Source organism: Hemitrygon akajei, chromosome 27 (genome assembly GCF_048418815.1).
Source record: "Hemitrygon akajei chromosome 27, sHemAka1.3, whole genome shotgun sequence".
Taxonomy (NCBI): Eukaryota; Metazoa; Chordata; class Chondrichthyes; order Myliobatiformes; family Dasyatidae; genus Hemitrygon; species Hemitrygon akajei.
Window position 1 is genome coordinate 45,536,667 of NC_133150.1, and position 15,114 is coordinate 45,551,780.

Sequence of the window (15,114 nt, forward strand, 5' to 3'; positions counted from 1 at the left end):
TTTACTTCGAATTTTGGAGCCAGCTCTACTGTCCAAGATCAGGGCTTCAATTTGACCTTGACCTCAACTCTTCTTTCCTGCCCGATTCACCCAATCCTCGACTCCTCTTTTTCTCATTGGAGAAGGATGAGAGGAGACTTGATGGAGGTGTACAAGATGATAAGGAGGAGGACAGATCAAGTGGATAGCCAGAGATTCCTTCTAAGAGCAGAAATGGCTAATACCAGGGGGTATAATTTTAACGCAGGGGTTTCCAACCTGGGGTTCACAACCCCTTGCTTTATGGCTTTGGTGTATAGCATGAAAAAGATTGGGAACCCCTGTTTTAAGGTGACTGGAGGAAATTGTAGGGGGGATGCAGAGTTAAGTTCTTTATACAGTGAATGGTGATGTGTGGAATGCCCAGCCAGGGTTGGGGGTAGAGGCAGATACATAAGGGACACTTAAGAAACTCTTAAAGATAGGCACATGGAAGACAGAAAAATGGAGGGTATGCAGAAGGTAAGTGCTAGATCGATCTTGGAGTAGGCTATAAGGTCAGTACAATGTGTTCTGTGTTCCCTAAAGTTGACTATATTCACTGATCGCCTCTCTAGCTCTCTTGAGAATTGACTGCCAAAGATTTTAAAAGTTTGGAAGAAATTCCTTCTTACCTGCACCTTAAATGGGAAACACCTAAATCTGAAAATATGCCCCAAGTTCCAGAACACCCCCCCCTTCACAAATAGGTGTTTCCTATTTAAGGTGCAAGTAAGAAGGAATTTCTTCTAAACTTTTAACTACCAAGGGGAAAAACCAGTTCAATAATTTGATGAAAATAAATATCCGGGGAATTAAAAATATGCTGAAAAATAGTCCAATTGGATGGCAGCAACTCAATGAACTGGTTTGTCGACCAGTTAGGTAGATGTGGATCGTGTGGACTGTCTGAATTCACAAGTGCAACAAAACGATGCTGGACCAAGGAATTACCAAGTCAGAAGTTTAAAATGAGGAACTGAGTTTACTGCATCTGGTAACCTGTTGGTGGCAGCCAGAAATAGAGTATCTTTGGAAGACCATCAAATGGTTCATTTCCCAAGGATGGGAAGTAAGCCCTTTTTACTAGGTTTACCACTGGGGAAAAAGTTAATACCTGCCAAGCAGCTGCCAGTTGAGGTAATGCTGCTACCTAGAAAAGGACTTCTAGACTGAGAAAGAAATATTTGATAATGACCATGACTGTTCTTGGCAAATTTTTCTACACAGAACTGCTTTACCATTGCCTTCTTCTGGGCAGTGTCTTTACAAGATGGGTGACCCCAGCCATTATCAATACTCTTCAGAGATTGTCTGCCTGGAGTCAGCGGTCACATAACCAGGACTTGTGATCTGCACCGGCCGCTCATACGACCATCCACCACCTGCTCCTGTGGCTTCACGTGACCCTGATCGGAGTGTGGGGGGGCGGTAGGCGCTAAGCAGGTGCTACACCTTGCCCAAGTCTGACCTGCAGGCTAGTGGAGGGAAGGAGCAACTTACACCTCCTTTGGTAAAGCTGTATTACTGCCCCACCACACTACTACTCATACCAGAGGCTGCAATAATGTAGGACTGCAGTGTGCAGATACTTCCCACCATCAGACAACGATCAATAAGGACACTCATTATCCGAGACATCCCCGCTTCTCATTGCTACCTCCAGGGAGGAGATACAGGAGCATGAAGACCAACACTTGAACGATTTAAGAATCTGATTTCTGAACAGTCCATGAACCCATAAACACTATCTCTTCGCTCCTCTTTTGCATTATTTATTTAGTTTTCTAACTCAGTCATTTTTGCACCGGAAGAGCACAGTCTGTGTGGATCTGAAAAATCTTCGCCAACTTGCTGACAATCAACACCGGCACACTTCAAGGAAGCATGCTAAGCCCACTGCTCAACTCCCTCTACATTCAAGACCAGGCAGAGCTCAAACACCATCTATAAATTTGCTGATGACACAACTATTTATTGTTGGTAGAATTTCAGATGGCAACGAGAAGGCGTATAGGAGCGAGGTAACCAGCTGGTTGAGTGCTCTCGCAGCCACAACCTTGCACTCAACGTCAGTAAGACCAAAGAACTGATTGTGGACTTCAAAAAGGGTAAGATGAGGGAACACACACCAGCCCTCATAGAGGGATCAGAAGTGGAAAGAATGAGCAATTTCAAGTTCCTGTGTGTCGAGATCTCTGAGAATCTAACCTGGGCGCAACATATCGATGCAGTTACAAAGAAAGCACGGCAGAGGCTATATTTCATTAGGAGTTTGAGGAGATTTAGTACGTCACCAAAGACACGCAAGTTTCTACCAATGTACCATAGAAAGCATTGTAATTGACTACATCAGCGTCTGGTATGGGGGGGGGGAGGGGGGCGCAGGCACTACACAGTATCGAAGTAAGCTGCAGTAAGTTGTAAACTCTGCCAGCTCCATCATGGGCACCAGCCTTCACAGCACCAGGACATCTTCAATGAGTGGTACCTCAAAAAGGCAGCATCCATCATTAAGGACACCTATCACCCAGAACCTGCCCTCTTCTCATTGCTACCATCAGGGAGGAGGCACGTGAGCCTGAAGGCACACACTCAACAATTCAGGAACAGCTTCTTCGCCTCTGCCAATCTATTGCTACCGCATAACAACAAATCTCACGACATACGTTGGTGATACTACACCTGATTTGGAATGTGATTGTCGTGTCTTGTGACAGACTCAAAAAAAAGCGAGTCACATCATGAAGAACCCCCACCATTGGGACATTACCACCTTCTCATTACTACCATCAGGGAGGAGATACAGGAGCTTGAAATCTCTCACTCCACAATTTAGCAATAATTCCTTCCCCTCCGTGATCAGATTTGGATAAACACATGGATGGGTGGGTTATGGAGACCAGGTGGAGGTCAATTAATGGTTCATCACAGATGAGACGGGTTGGAGGACCTACTTCTGTGCTGTAATGTTCTATGACTAGAATCTTTTTGAACAAACAACCTCTGTTGCACAGCAGTTGTTTGTTAGTTTTCATTTATATGAAATTTTTCAAATTTTTATTATATTTCTTTGTTTTCCTGTAAATGCCTGCAAGAAGCTGAATCTCAGGGTAGTATACGTTGACAAGTAGGTACTTCGATGACAAATTATTTACTTTGATTTCCCACCACTGCAGGCAGCGAGCAAATCAAGTTTCACTTTCGTAGAATTAACTTCCTTCATACCGAGCGAGTTTTAATCCAGGATTAAAACATCTACAAAATCCCAGAACGGAAAATTCAGCTATATATATGCACATCACGAGAACAAAAACAGAGTCGCTGAACCTGAACACTCAGGAGTTCAGGCAGCTAAATAATTGATGTGCTCGCTGCTTACCACTTTATTCCTGCACACAGGCGGCTGCTTCTCGAACCATCTGGACAAGACTAATCTGCCACTGCCAAAACTCGCCTTTTTTCAGCATTTCCTCAGAGGTGCAAACTAGAAACTGCTAGCACATCAAAAAAAAAACTCACTGATGCAAGATGCAGCTTCCTACAGTGAAGTACAGGGGAGGGCGTGCAAAGGTACAGCACTGTGCAAAGGTCTCAGGATCTAAGACTTCTGCACAGTACTGTAGTAATGTTATGCATTGCACTGTACTGCGGCTGCAAAAACAACCAATCTCATCAAGAGTGATGATAAAACTGATTCTGATATGGGTCTCTACTGTGCACTGAGAGTGGGAAGGGGTCAGGGAGACGGGGATCATGGTTGGGAAAAGGGGAATGGAGAGGGGAGGGAGCAGGAAGCACCAGGGAGACATACTGTAATGAAAGGTGTGTCTGCACCTGTGTCTGCATCCCCCTGCCTCTGGCACTCCCTGTCTGCCACCTGTCCCACACCCCTCCCGCAACACTCCACCACCTTCAGGCTCCCACCAAATTTACAAACTCGCTGTCTGCTCTATGTTGACAAATAATACAGCACTGTGCAAGTCTTAGGCACCCTAGCTGAGAGAGTGTGTGTGTGTGAGTGAGAGTGAGACAGAGTGAGAGAGAGCGAGAGAGAGAGTGTGTATGAGAGAGCGAGAGAGAGAGTGTGTGAGAGTGAGAGAGTGTGAGAGTGAGAGAGAGTGAGAGTGAGAGAGAGTGTGAGAGTGAGAGAGAGAGTGAGAGAGAGTGTGAGAGTGAGAGTGTGAGAGTGAGAGAGAGTGTGAGAGTGAGAGAGTGTGAGAGTGAGAGAGTGTGACAGTGAGAGAGAGTGTGAGAGAGAGTGAGAGTGTGTGAGAGAGAGAGTGTGAGTGTGAGAGTGAGAGAACACCTAAGACTTTTGCAAATTACTTTTGCACTGTAATTATTCTTGCACTCTGATTCCCGTTTCATAGGTATTTGGAATAAGAAAGTCAGTAAGATCCATCATCTCCCTGCCAACCAAATAACAGACCAATTGCAAAGAGGCACTGTAAGCAGAGCCTTCAACTGCTTTCAAGACAGGAATAGACACTTGCTTTATAAGGGGGTGAAAAGTTACTGGGAAACACAGGGTTGTGAAGGTTACAACTAGGTTAGTCATAATCATACTGAATGATGGAAGAACCACATGGCGCACAAGTTTGGCACATTAACTTGGAGGTACAATATAAAGTTTATTTGCAGCAGCATCACAGGCATGTGGGTAAAAACAAAGCAAAGCAAATTCCACATCCGACTAGATGGGCTGAAGGGCCTGTCTCTGTTCTATAGTGCTCCATGATTCTTGAAATTACATCAGACTAAGAAAAAGATTGTGCAAATTCAAATATTCAAAGTACATTTACCATCAAAGTATGCTCACAGTATACAGTAGATTCATCTTCCCACAGACAGCCACAAAACAATGAAAACTACGGAATCTGTTCAAAGTTAAACATCAAACACCCCTCGCCCCCACAACCCACAAAACAAAACAAGCAAGAGAACACAGAGTGTAAAACATCAACCCACAAAAGTCATCTCGAGAGTCCAGGCATATTCATTTCAGCTCAGCTCAGTTCAGTCTGGCACATCTGGTACAATAGACAATAGACAGTAGGTGCAGGAGTAGGCCATTCGGCCCTTCTAGCCAGCACCACCATTCACTGTGATCATGGCTGATCATACACAATCAGGACCCCATTCCTGCCCTCTCCCCATATCCCTTGACTCCGCTATCTATAAGAGCTCTATCTAACTCTCTCTTGAATGCATCAAGAGACTTGGCCTCCACTGCCTTCTGGGGCAGAGCATTCCACATATCCACCACTCTCTGGGTGAAAAAGTTTTTCCGCATCTCTGTTCTAAATGGCCTACCCCTTATTCTTAAACTGTGGCCTCTAGTTCTGGACTCACCCATCAGCGGGAACATGCTTCCTGCCTCCAGCATGTCCTATCCCTTAATAATCTTATATGTTTCAATCAGATCCCCCCTCATCCTTCTAAATTCCAGTGTATACAAGCCCAGTCACTCCAATCTTTCAACATATGACAGTCCCACCATTCCGGGAATTAACCTTGTGAACCTACGTTGCACTCCCTCAATAGCAAGAATGTCCTTCCTCAAATTTGGAGACCAAAACTGCACACAATACTCCAGGTGGGGTCTCACCAGGGCCCTGTACAGCTGCAGAAGGACCTCTTTACTCCTATACTCAATTCCTCTTGTTATAAAGGCCAGCATGCCATTAGCTTTCTTCACTGCCTGCTGTACCTGCATGCTTGCTTTCATTGACTGATGTACAAGAACACCTAGATCTTGTTGTACTTCCCTTTTTCCTAACTTGACTCCATTTAGATAGTAATCTGCCTTCCTGTTCTTGCCACCAAAGTGGATAACCTCACAGTTATCCACATTAAACTGCATCTGCCATAAATTTGCCCAGTCACCCAACCTGTCCAAGTCACCCTGCATTCTCATAACATCCTCCTGACATTTCACACTGCCACCCAGCTTTGCGTCATCAGCAAATTTGCTAATGTTACTTTTAATCCCTTCATCTAAATCATTAATGTATATTGTAAACAGCTGCGGTCCCAGCACCAAACCTTGCAGTATCCCACTGGTCACAGCCTGCCATTCCGAAAGGGACCCATTAATCGCTACTCTTTGTTTCCAGTCAGCCAGCCAATTTTCAATCCATGTCAGTACTCTGCCCCCAATACCATGTGCCCTAATTTTGCCCACTAATCTCCTATGTGGGACTTTATCAAAAGCTTTCTGGAAGTCCAGGTACACTACATCCACTGGCTCTCCCTTGTCCACTTTCATAGTTACATCCTCAAAAAACTCCAGAAGATTAGTCAAGCATGATTTTCCCTTCATAAATCTATGCTGACTCGGACTGATCCTTCTACTGCTATCCAAATGTGTTGTAATTTCCTCTTTTATAATTGACTCCAGCATCTTTCCCACCACTGACGTCGGGCTAACCGGTCTATAATTCCCTGTTTTCTCTCTCCTTCCTTTCTTGAAAAGTGGGACAACATTAGCCACCCTCCAATCAGCAGGAACTGTTCCTGAATCTATAGAACATTGGAAAATGATTACCAATGTGTCCACGATTTCTAGAGCCACCTCTTTACGTACCCTGGGATGCAGACCATCAGGTCCCGGGGACTTATCAGCCTTCAGACTCAACAGTCTATCCAACACCGTTTCTTGCCCAATATAAATTTCCTTCAGTTCATCCTTTACCCTAGTTCCTTTGGCCACTATTACATCTGGGAGATCGTTTGTGTCTTCCTTAGTGAAGACAGATCCAAAGTACCTGTTCAACTCGTCTGCCATTTCCTTGTTCCCCATAATAAATTCACTCGTTTCTGTCTTCAATGGCCCAATTTTGGTCTTAACTATTTTTTTGCTATTCACATACCTAAAGAAGCTTTTACTATCCTCCTTTATATTCTTGGCTAGTTTACCTTCGTACCTCAATTTTTCTTGGCGTATTGCCTTTTTTGTTATCTTCTGTTGCTCTTTAAAAGCTTCCCAGTCCTCCGGCTTCCTGCTCATCTTTGCTATGTTATACTTCTCTTTTATTTTTATACTGCTCTTTACTTCCCTCGTCAGCCACGGCCACCCCTTACTCCCCTTAGGATCTTTCTTCCTCTTTGGAATGAACTGATCCTGCACCTTCTGCATTATTCCCAGAAATACCTGCCATTGTTGTTCCACTGTCTTCCCTGCTAGGGTATTGTTCCATTGAACTTTGGCCAGCTCCTCCCTCATAGCTCCACAGTTCCCTTTGTTCAACTGTAATACTGATACATCCGATTTTCCCTTCTCCTTCTCAAATTGTAGGTTAAAACATATCATATTATGGTCACTACCTCCTAATGGTTCCTTTACCTCGAGGTCCCTGATCAAATCCAGTTCATTGCACAACACTAAATCTAGAATTGCCTTCTCCCTGGTAGGTACATTATCTACAGGTTGCCCCCGAACAAAACTGCAGAAAATAGCAACCAGAGGAGCGACGAGAAACCAGAAGCACATCATTACGTGAGCTACAGAGTCAATCATCAAACTGCGTTGATTGAGCCCTGCCCAAGATCCAGGACTCCTACCAAGTCATCAATGCAAATGAGTGGGATCCTTGGTCATGCAGGAGACGTTGTGGTCCATTGCTGAAACAGGGTTAGGATTGTGGAGTTTGGTTCAAGAACCTGCTGGTTAGAACATAGAGGAGTACAGCACGGTACAGGCCATTTGGCCCATGATGTTGTGCTAACATTTTAACCTACTCTAAGATCAATCTAAACTTTCTCCCACATACACCTCCATTTTTCTTTCATCCATGTGTCCAAGAGTCTATTAAATGTCCCCAATGTATTTGCTTCTATCACCACCTGTTGCAGCATATTCCACCACACCTACCACCCTCTGTGTAAAGAACTTACCTACCTCTGACTTTCCTCCAAACACCCTCAAATTATTTCCCCCTTGTACTAGCCCTTTCTGCTGTGGGAAAATGTCTGGCTGTACATGCCCCTCATCCTCTTGTACACCTCTTATTAAGAGAAAAGAGAAAAGCCCTAGCTTGCTCAGCCTTTCCACATAAGACAGGCAGCATCCTAGTAAATCTCCTCTGCACTCTCTTCAAAGCTTCCACATTCTTCCTATAAAGAGGCAACCAGAACTGAAGACAATATCCCAAGCTAGTGAAATTGCATTTACCGCCATACGCACAACTATGACGAGGTACGGGTACAAGTACAATGATTATTATATTATTTTGGAGACGGGGGTCGTTGCTTGATGCTGCTCACCCGTGGGATGGAGGGGAGCTGGGGGGGACTTCGGGGTTCTTGCGTTTGACTGTCGTCCATTCTTTGGGGCACTCCTCTGTTTTCATGGATGTTTTGCGAAGAAAAAGCATTTCAGGATGTATAATGTACACATTTCTCTGACATTAAATTGGACCTTTGAATTTAAAGTAGTCTCACAGATCAATAAGCAATCTCATTTACTGTGTTGCACTGGTCAGTGGAATTCTAGTGGTTAATTGCTGAACAGTGAAGTTAACTGATTCATTAAGGTTGCTTTCATTGGGGGAGTAGTGAGGACAAGCTCCCACTGCCTATTAAATGCTCCTAACGGCACGCATCCCAACAGCTTCTGACAACCAAGTCCAGCACCTGGCCTTCACATGTGGCTTAGCCTCCAAGCCCAGTGGAACCATTTCTACTGTCAGAAGGGGCAAAGGCTGGTTACTGATGCCTGGAGTGGTTGGCCGCTTATCTAGGAGAAGGAAATCTCTGACCTCACATTTCCATTGTCTTGCAGCTATACCCACTCATGGCCCCGGAGCTGGAGTCCCTAAGGCAGTCCTACGTTGAGTTCAACACTGACTGGCAACTCCTGGGGTGCCGCTGGTGCCAAACTGTGTCGGTATCACCTGTTCCTTTGCATTCATCAGCTGCTACACGGGCAACAGTTTGGTCTCCATATTGATCACACACAAAATGCCCGAGGAACTCAGCAGTTCAGGCAGCATCCGCGCAAATTAATCAGCAGTCAATTTTTCAGGCCAAGACCCTTCTTCAAGACCAGAAAGGAAGGGGGAAGACACCAGAATAAAAGGTGGGGGAAGGGGAAGGAGGGTAGTCAGAAGGTGATTGGTAAAACCAGGAGGGTGGGAAAGGTAAAGGGCTGGAGAGGAAGGAATCTGATAGGAGAGGAGAGTGGAACATAGGAGAAAAGGAAGAAGGGGATCCACAGGCGGTGATAGACAGGTAAGAAGAGGAAAGAGGCCAGAGAGGGGAATAGAAGAAGAGGGGAGGGGGAAGGAGAAGGAATACTTTTTTACCAGAAGGAGAAATCGATATTTATTTTTCCATATTGTACTGCCCTGGCTTGTGTATCAGTTAGACAGCTAGGACACAACATCAGTGGTCGAACCTGACCAACAGAGGCCTCAGTGAGGTTAACTAATTTAAACAGATTCCTCCCCTCTGTCATTAGATTTCTGAATGGGCCATGAACTGATGAACACTACCTGACCTTTTGCTCTCTTTTTCCAATCAACTACTGTTTCATACTTCTTACTGTAACCTATAGCGATCTTCATGTACTGCTGCCACAAAACAATAATATTGTCAGTGATAATGAACATGATTCTGAAATTAAAAGCAAGTCTTTTGTCCTATGAGGACAGGCTGAGCGAGCAAGGGTTTTTCTCTTTGGAGCAGTGGAGGACAAGAGGCGATTTGACAGAGGTGTATAAGATGATGAGAGACACGTACTGCAGACAGCCAGTGTTTTTTTCTCTCCCCAGGGCAGCAGTAGTTAATACCAGAGGACATTTATTTAAGGCAGGGGTTCCCGACTTGGAGTCCAAGGACCCCTTGGTTAATGGGAGAGGTCCATTGCATAAAAAAAGGTTGGGAGCCCCTAGTTTAAGGTGAGTGGTGGAAAGTTTAGAGGAGGTGTCCGAGGGAGGTTGATTTTATAGAGTGTGGCAAGTGTCTAGAACACACTGCCAGAGATGGTGGTAGAGGTAGATACATTAGGGACATTTAAAAGACTCTTGGATAGGGACATGAATGTTGGGCTACGGGCTATGTATGACAGTGGTGTTGGCTTGATCGTGGGGTAGATTTACAAAAGTTGATACAACATTATGCACCATACTATTCTATATTCAATCCCAAACTGGGCTGAAAATAAAAACTGGAGCATTCATGTCCTACAAAGAATTAATACTGATCCATTGAGGATGGGGCATTCACTGAGCAAGGGAACAGCTCCTTGACTCATCCATACTGACCGTAGCCTCCCAAATCCAGACTCATTAGCTTGTGTTCACCCCATATTTTTCTAAACCTGGGGTTCCCAACCTTTTTTATGCCACGGACTCTTACAATTAACTGAAGGATCTATGGATCCCAGGTTGGGGAACCCCCCCCCCCCCCAAATAACCTTTCCTACCCATGTACCTGTCCGAGCATCTTTTAAATGCTATAAATGTTATAAAGGTTAATGTTTATTCATCACGTGCACATAGAAACATACAGTGAAATGCACCGTTTGTGTTAACAACCAACACACCGAAGTGTCGAACACAGAACAATACAGGACACAACCATCAACAAAACAACAACAGCAAGACAAGCCCCACCCTCACACATATACAGTCCTGTAGGCCCAAGACGTCCTCTTCTGTTTCTAGCCTTGGACAAGCAGGCATTGGGCCTTCAGCCACCCCAGCGGACCCACATCGGGATTTCCACTTTCTCTCACACATACTCTCCGCCCACTGTGTGAAGTCTTTTAGGACCCCTTTAAATCTTTCACCTCATACCTTAAACCCATCCCCTACCCTGCAAAAAAGACTGAACGTTCACCTTATCTACGCACTTCAGGGTTTCATAAACCTCTATGAAGTCACAAACACAAGAGATTCTGCCAGTGCTGGAAATCCAGATCCACACACAAAATGCTGGAAGAACTCAGCAGGTCAGGCAGCATCTACTGAGAGGACGTGTCAGGCCGAGACCCTTCATCGGGACTGGGAAGGAAGGGAGAAGAATCTAGAATAAGAAGGTGGGAAGGGGAAGGAGTGCAAGATGACAGGTGACGGGTGACGGGTGAAACCAGGTAAAGGGGAAGGTGGATGGGAGAGGGAGGGGAATTAAGCGAGAAACTGCAAGGTGACAAGCTGAAGAGGTACAGTCAACCATCAGCCCCCTACACTGGGGGGAGGGGGGGAAAAACACAGTCCCAGCCTATCCAGACTCTCCTCAGAACTGAAGCCTCCCCTGTCCCGGTATCATCCTCACGTATATTTTCGGTACCTTCTCCAGCTTAATGACATACAAGGAAAAGACTACTACCACGGCTGGAGTACTGGACTCAAAAACAGTTACTTTCCCCAAGCTGTCAGGCTGGTCAACATCTCCACCCACCAACAGACCCACCAGCACTACATCCACATCAGCCACTTTATCATTTCCTGTCAGAGACATATCATGATCAGACACTCCTGCACCAAGTGTCACTTTAAGTCCATACAATCACCTGTTTATCAGCTAATCTTGTGCATATACAGCCACACTCAATGGTTTACATTAGATTTTATAGGATTGGTTTTATATGTTTTGTGTTTTTAATGCTTATTGTGTTTTCAGTGTATTGAAACACTCACAGGAAGGATCCTACTACCCAGGTGCCTACATCCCAGTTGTTCTCATGCCCCCACTGCTCCAGTCTCCAGGTCCAAAATTGGCCTCTATAGTCATCAACTGTTGTGCCGTCCCTCCTGAGGATTCTTCTTCCCTCCTGATCTTCGCAAGCGAAGAACCAGCCATCATCATCATCATCAAAACACTCAAAAATTTCTACAAATGTACTGTGGAGAACACTCTCAGAATCAGGTTGAATACCACCGGCATGTCATGAAATCTGAAACTGGCTGCATCGCCGTCTGGTATTTTGTGTGTGTGTGTGTGTGTGTGTGTGTGTGTGTGTGTGTGTGTGTGGTGTGTGTGTGTGGTGTGTGTGTGTGTGTGTGTGTGTGTGTGGTGTGTGTGTGTGGTGTGTGTGTGTGTGTGTGTGTGTGTGTGGTGTGTGTGTGTGTGTGTGTATGTGTGTGTGTGTGTGTGTGTGTGTGTGTGTGTGTGTGTGTGTGTGTATGTGTGTGTGTGTGTGTGTGTGTGTGTGTGTGTGTGTGAGTGTGAGTGTGTGTATGTGTGTGTGGGGGGGGGTGGGGGGTGTGTGTGTGTGTGGGGTGTGTGTATGTGTGTGGGTGTGTGTGTGGGTGTATTTGTGTGTGTGTGTGGGGGGGGGGGGGGTGTTACCGCACAGGATAAAAAAATGCTACAGAGAGCTGTAAACTCAGTCAGCTCCATCATGCCACTGGTGTCCATAGTATCCAGGACATCTTCAAGTAAGTGTCTCAGAAAGGTGGTGCCCATTACTAAGGACCTCCAGCACCCAGGGCATCCCCTCTTCTCATTATTACCAGGAGGAGGCACAGAAGCCTTGAAGGCACACACTCAACGATTCAGGAACAGCTTCTTCCCCTCTGTAATCAGATTTCTGAATGGACATTGAACCCATGAACTCTACCTCCCTACTTTTTTATTTCCGTTTTTGCACTACGTATTTAAATTAGCTATTTTATATACAGTATATACACGTACATACATACAGATACGCTTACTGTGATTTACAGTTTCTAGTCCCTGCATTATCATGTAATGTTTTGTACTGCTGCCACAAAATTAACAATTTTCGTGACATATGCCAGTGATATTAAACCTGGTTCTGGTTCTTATTTTTATGCTGCGCCCAATCCAGAGTAACAATCATTTCTGTCTCTTTCACACTCGAGCACCGAAGAATGACAATAAACAATCCTGAATCCTTCCTGTTGCTGGGTAATCAGAACTGCAATTATCCTTCAAGGGCACACACGAACAGAAGTTGGTTAGTCTCGCCAACAGGTGGTATTGGAATGGGCACCACTGACGCCAGCCGGAGCTCTCTCCTTTCCCCTCGGACCTCACGGCCAAATTGGCAAGCTCGCACACGAGTGCTGGGGAAGGTAGCTGCAAATGGTAATGCACACAGGGACCCAGGGTGAGTCACTCAGCGGAGTTTCTGGAACCGGCCTGCCGCTGCAGCTTTGCGGACACCTGTCTTGCCGCTTATTATAACTCCCATGCAAGTTAAAAAAAAACTCCCGAGTGCCTCATTTCCGTAGAGACAGTTCCTACACAACCTGTGTACTATGACCACACACACACCCACACACGAAAACAAATTCCAAATCAGCGAGATATTAACGCTGAATATCAATCTGCTAAACCTTAAACCCTCGTACAAACACCAATCGCCTTCTGTGTACAAACAAACGGTTAACGAGAGAGGAAAATTAACTTGTCCCCTTCGAAACAAACCACATGACAGTTCCCAAAATTAAATAGTACTACAAAAATTCACAAATGCAATTACATGTGGGCAGGGATACAGCATGTGTACCATGGTTTGCCACGGGACAAACACACACACACACTCAGGAGAGTGTAAGACTAGTATTAATGGTGTGCACTACAACTTGACAAATGCACTTTAACAACTTTTCCCAAGTTAACACAGACACAACAGTGCACTCATCCATTGAAAACGGCAGAGGTTACAACATGAAAAACATAGAAATCCCCCGTCTATCAGGAACATCTAGGAGCAGCGCGAGTTGGTATACCGTGACTGGCGGAAAGGCCATTTACTTTGCCCTAAATAGCACCGTCTCCAGTTGCACCGTCACTCACGCAGACTCAGAGGCTTTGTCTGCCAGCCGTTAGGTCCAAACGAGGTCTGTTTACGAATGCACGGCAGGATGAGTTAGCCATGCTGTGTGAAACATGAGCAGTCAGGATAACCCAGCGAAGTATCCCCACACCACCCCCAACAATCCCACTCCGAAACAAGAGTGCCCCTGCGTACAGTTTAAGCACACGCCACTCCTTCAAAAAATACTTCACATTCTAGCAAACCTTCCTCACCCAGTCACTGTTTTCTTTCATCCGCTGAAAACATACTAAACATTCACCTTTGTCCTCCCGGGGAAGCACATTAAGATAATGCTAGCACTTATTAACATAGATTATAGTGCCGCCACCAACACCCTTGTCTACGGATGGTTCGTTCACCTGTCACGGTGGGAAGTCTTGTGATTTCCTGAGAGGCTCTCTGGAGCTTTAGCTCTTGGTAGGTTCGACCATGGCGGTAAGGTCAATGGGGTGGGGGTGGGCTACCAATCCAACCTGGAGCTCAGTTGGTGGAAGATGATGGCACATCATAATGGCAGTGAAGACGGAGGAAGGCTACAGAATTGAAGGGTCCCCAGCCATTTTGGATGCCATACCATGGGTCCCTGATCTTGAGCTGTCAAGGACCACATTAGACAAATTCATGCTCCAGTGTTTCTCCAATGAGGGGATAACCCCGTAGGAGGACATCGTACTCCTCAACTCGAGTGATCGCACTACCATTACCGACAACACACTCACAGACCAACCACACAAGGAATTAATGACTTTCATTCTCTTTGATCTGATAATAATTTAACCGTTTGATCGCTGTGCCCAGTTGCCAGAAGATAGGAAGAAATAAAAGAGGAGAAAATGAATTAACATAACAGCTGAAATGCTTCAGGATGAGTGAAAGCATCAATTTCATTTTTTTTCTTTTTGCTCTTAATTTAATTTTTAAATATACAGTATTTTCTTATTGCAATTTATAGTTTATTATGTATTTCACTATATTGCTCCCACAAAACAAGAATCATGATCGATGCCAGTGATATTAAGCCTGATTCTGAATTCTGAATTTAATATTTGTTCAGTCTCCAGAATACAATGAAATCCTCAAAGTCAATTATTCCAGTCAACCAGACTCTCAATTTTAATATTAAAAGCAACAAGACAACTGATTGCATTTTCTTCTTTTCTGGAAGCCCCCAAGGGCAGAGCTGCATATTTTAACACAAAGACGTATGTTGAAATCTCTCTCCGTTTCCCGTCCCCAGCCAAATGCAATGAAGCTCCACAGACTTGGAGCAACACCCACTAAATTCTGGAGGAACTCAGCAA

At 45.0% G+C, this 15,114-nt stretch overlaps 1 protein-coding gene across 8 annotated transcripts in view; it reads right to left on the reverse strand.

The window, feature by feature from the left end:
* LOC140717343 (plasma membrane calcium-transporting ATPase 1-like) overlaps nt 1-15,114 on the reverse strand; it is a 328,298-nt gene that overhangs the window by 191,738 nt on the left and 121,446 nt on the right. Inside the window, exon 1 of one of the 8 annotated variants that reach the window (XM_073030838.1) lies at nt 13,725-13,808. The exons of the other annotated variants lie outside the window; for them this stretch is intronic. The gene's annotated coding sequence lies outside the window, so the exon portion shown is untranslated. Of the gene's footprint in view, nt 1-13,724; nt 13,809-15,114 lie in introns of those variants that run through there. 8 annotated transcript variants of the gene reach the window in all.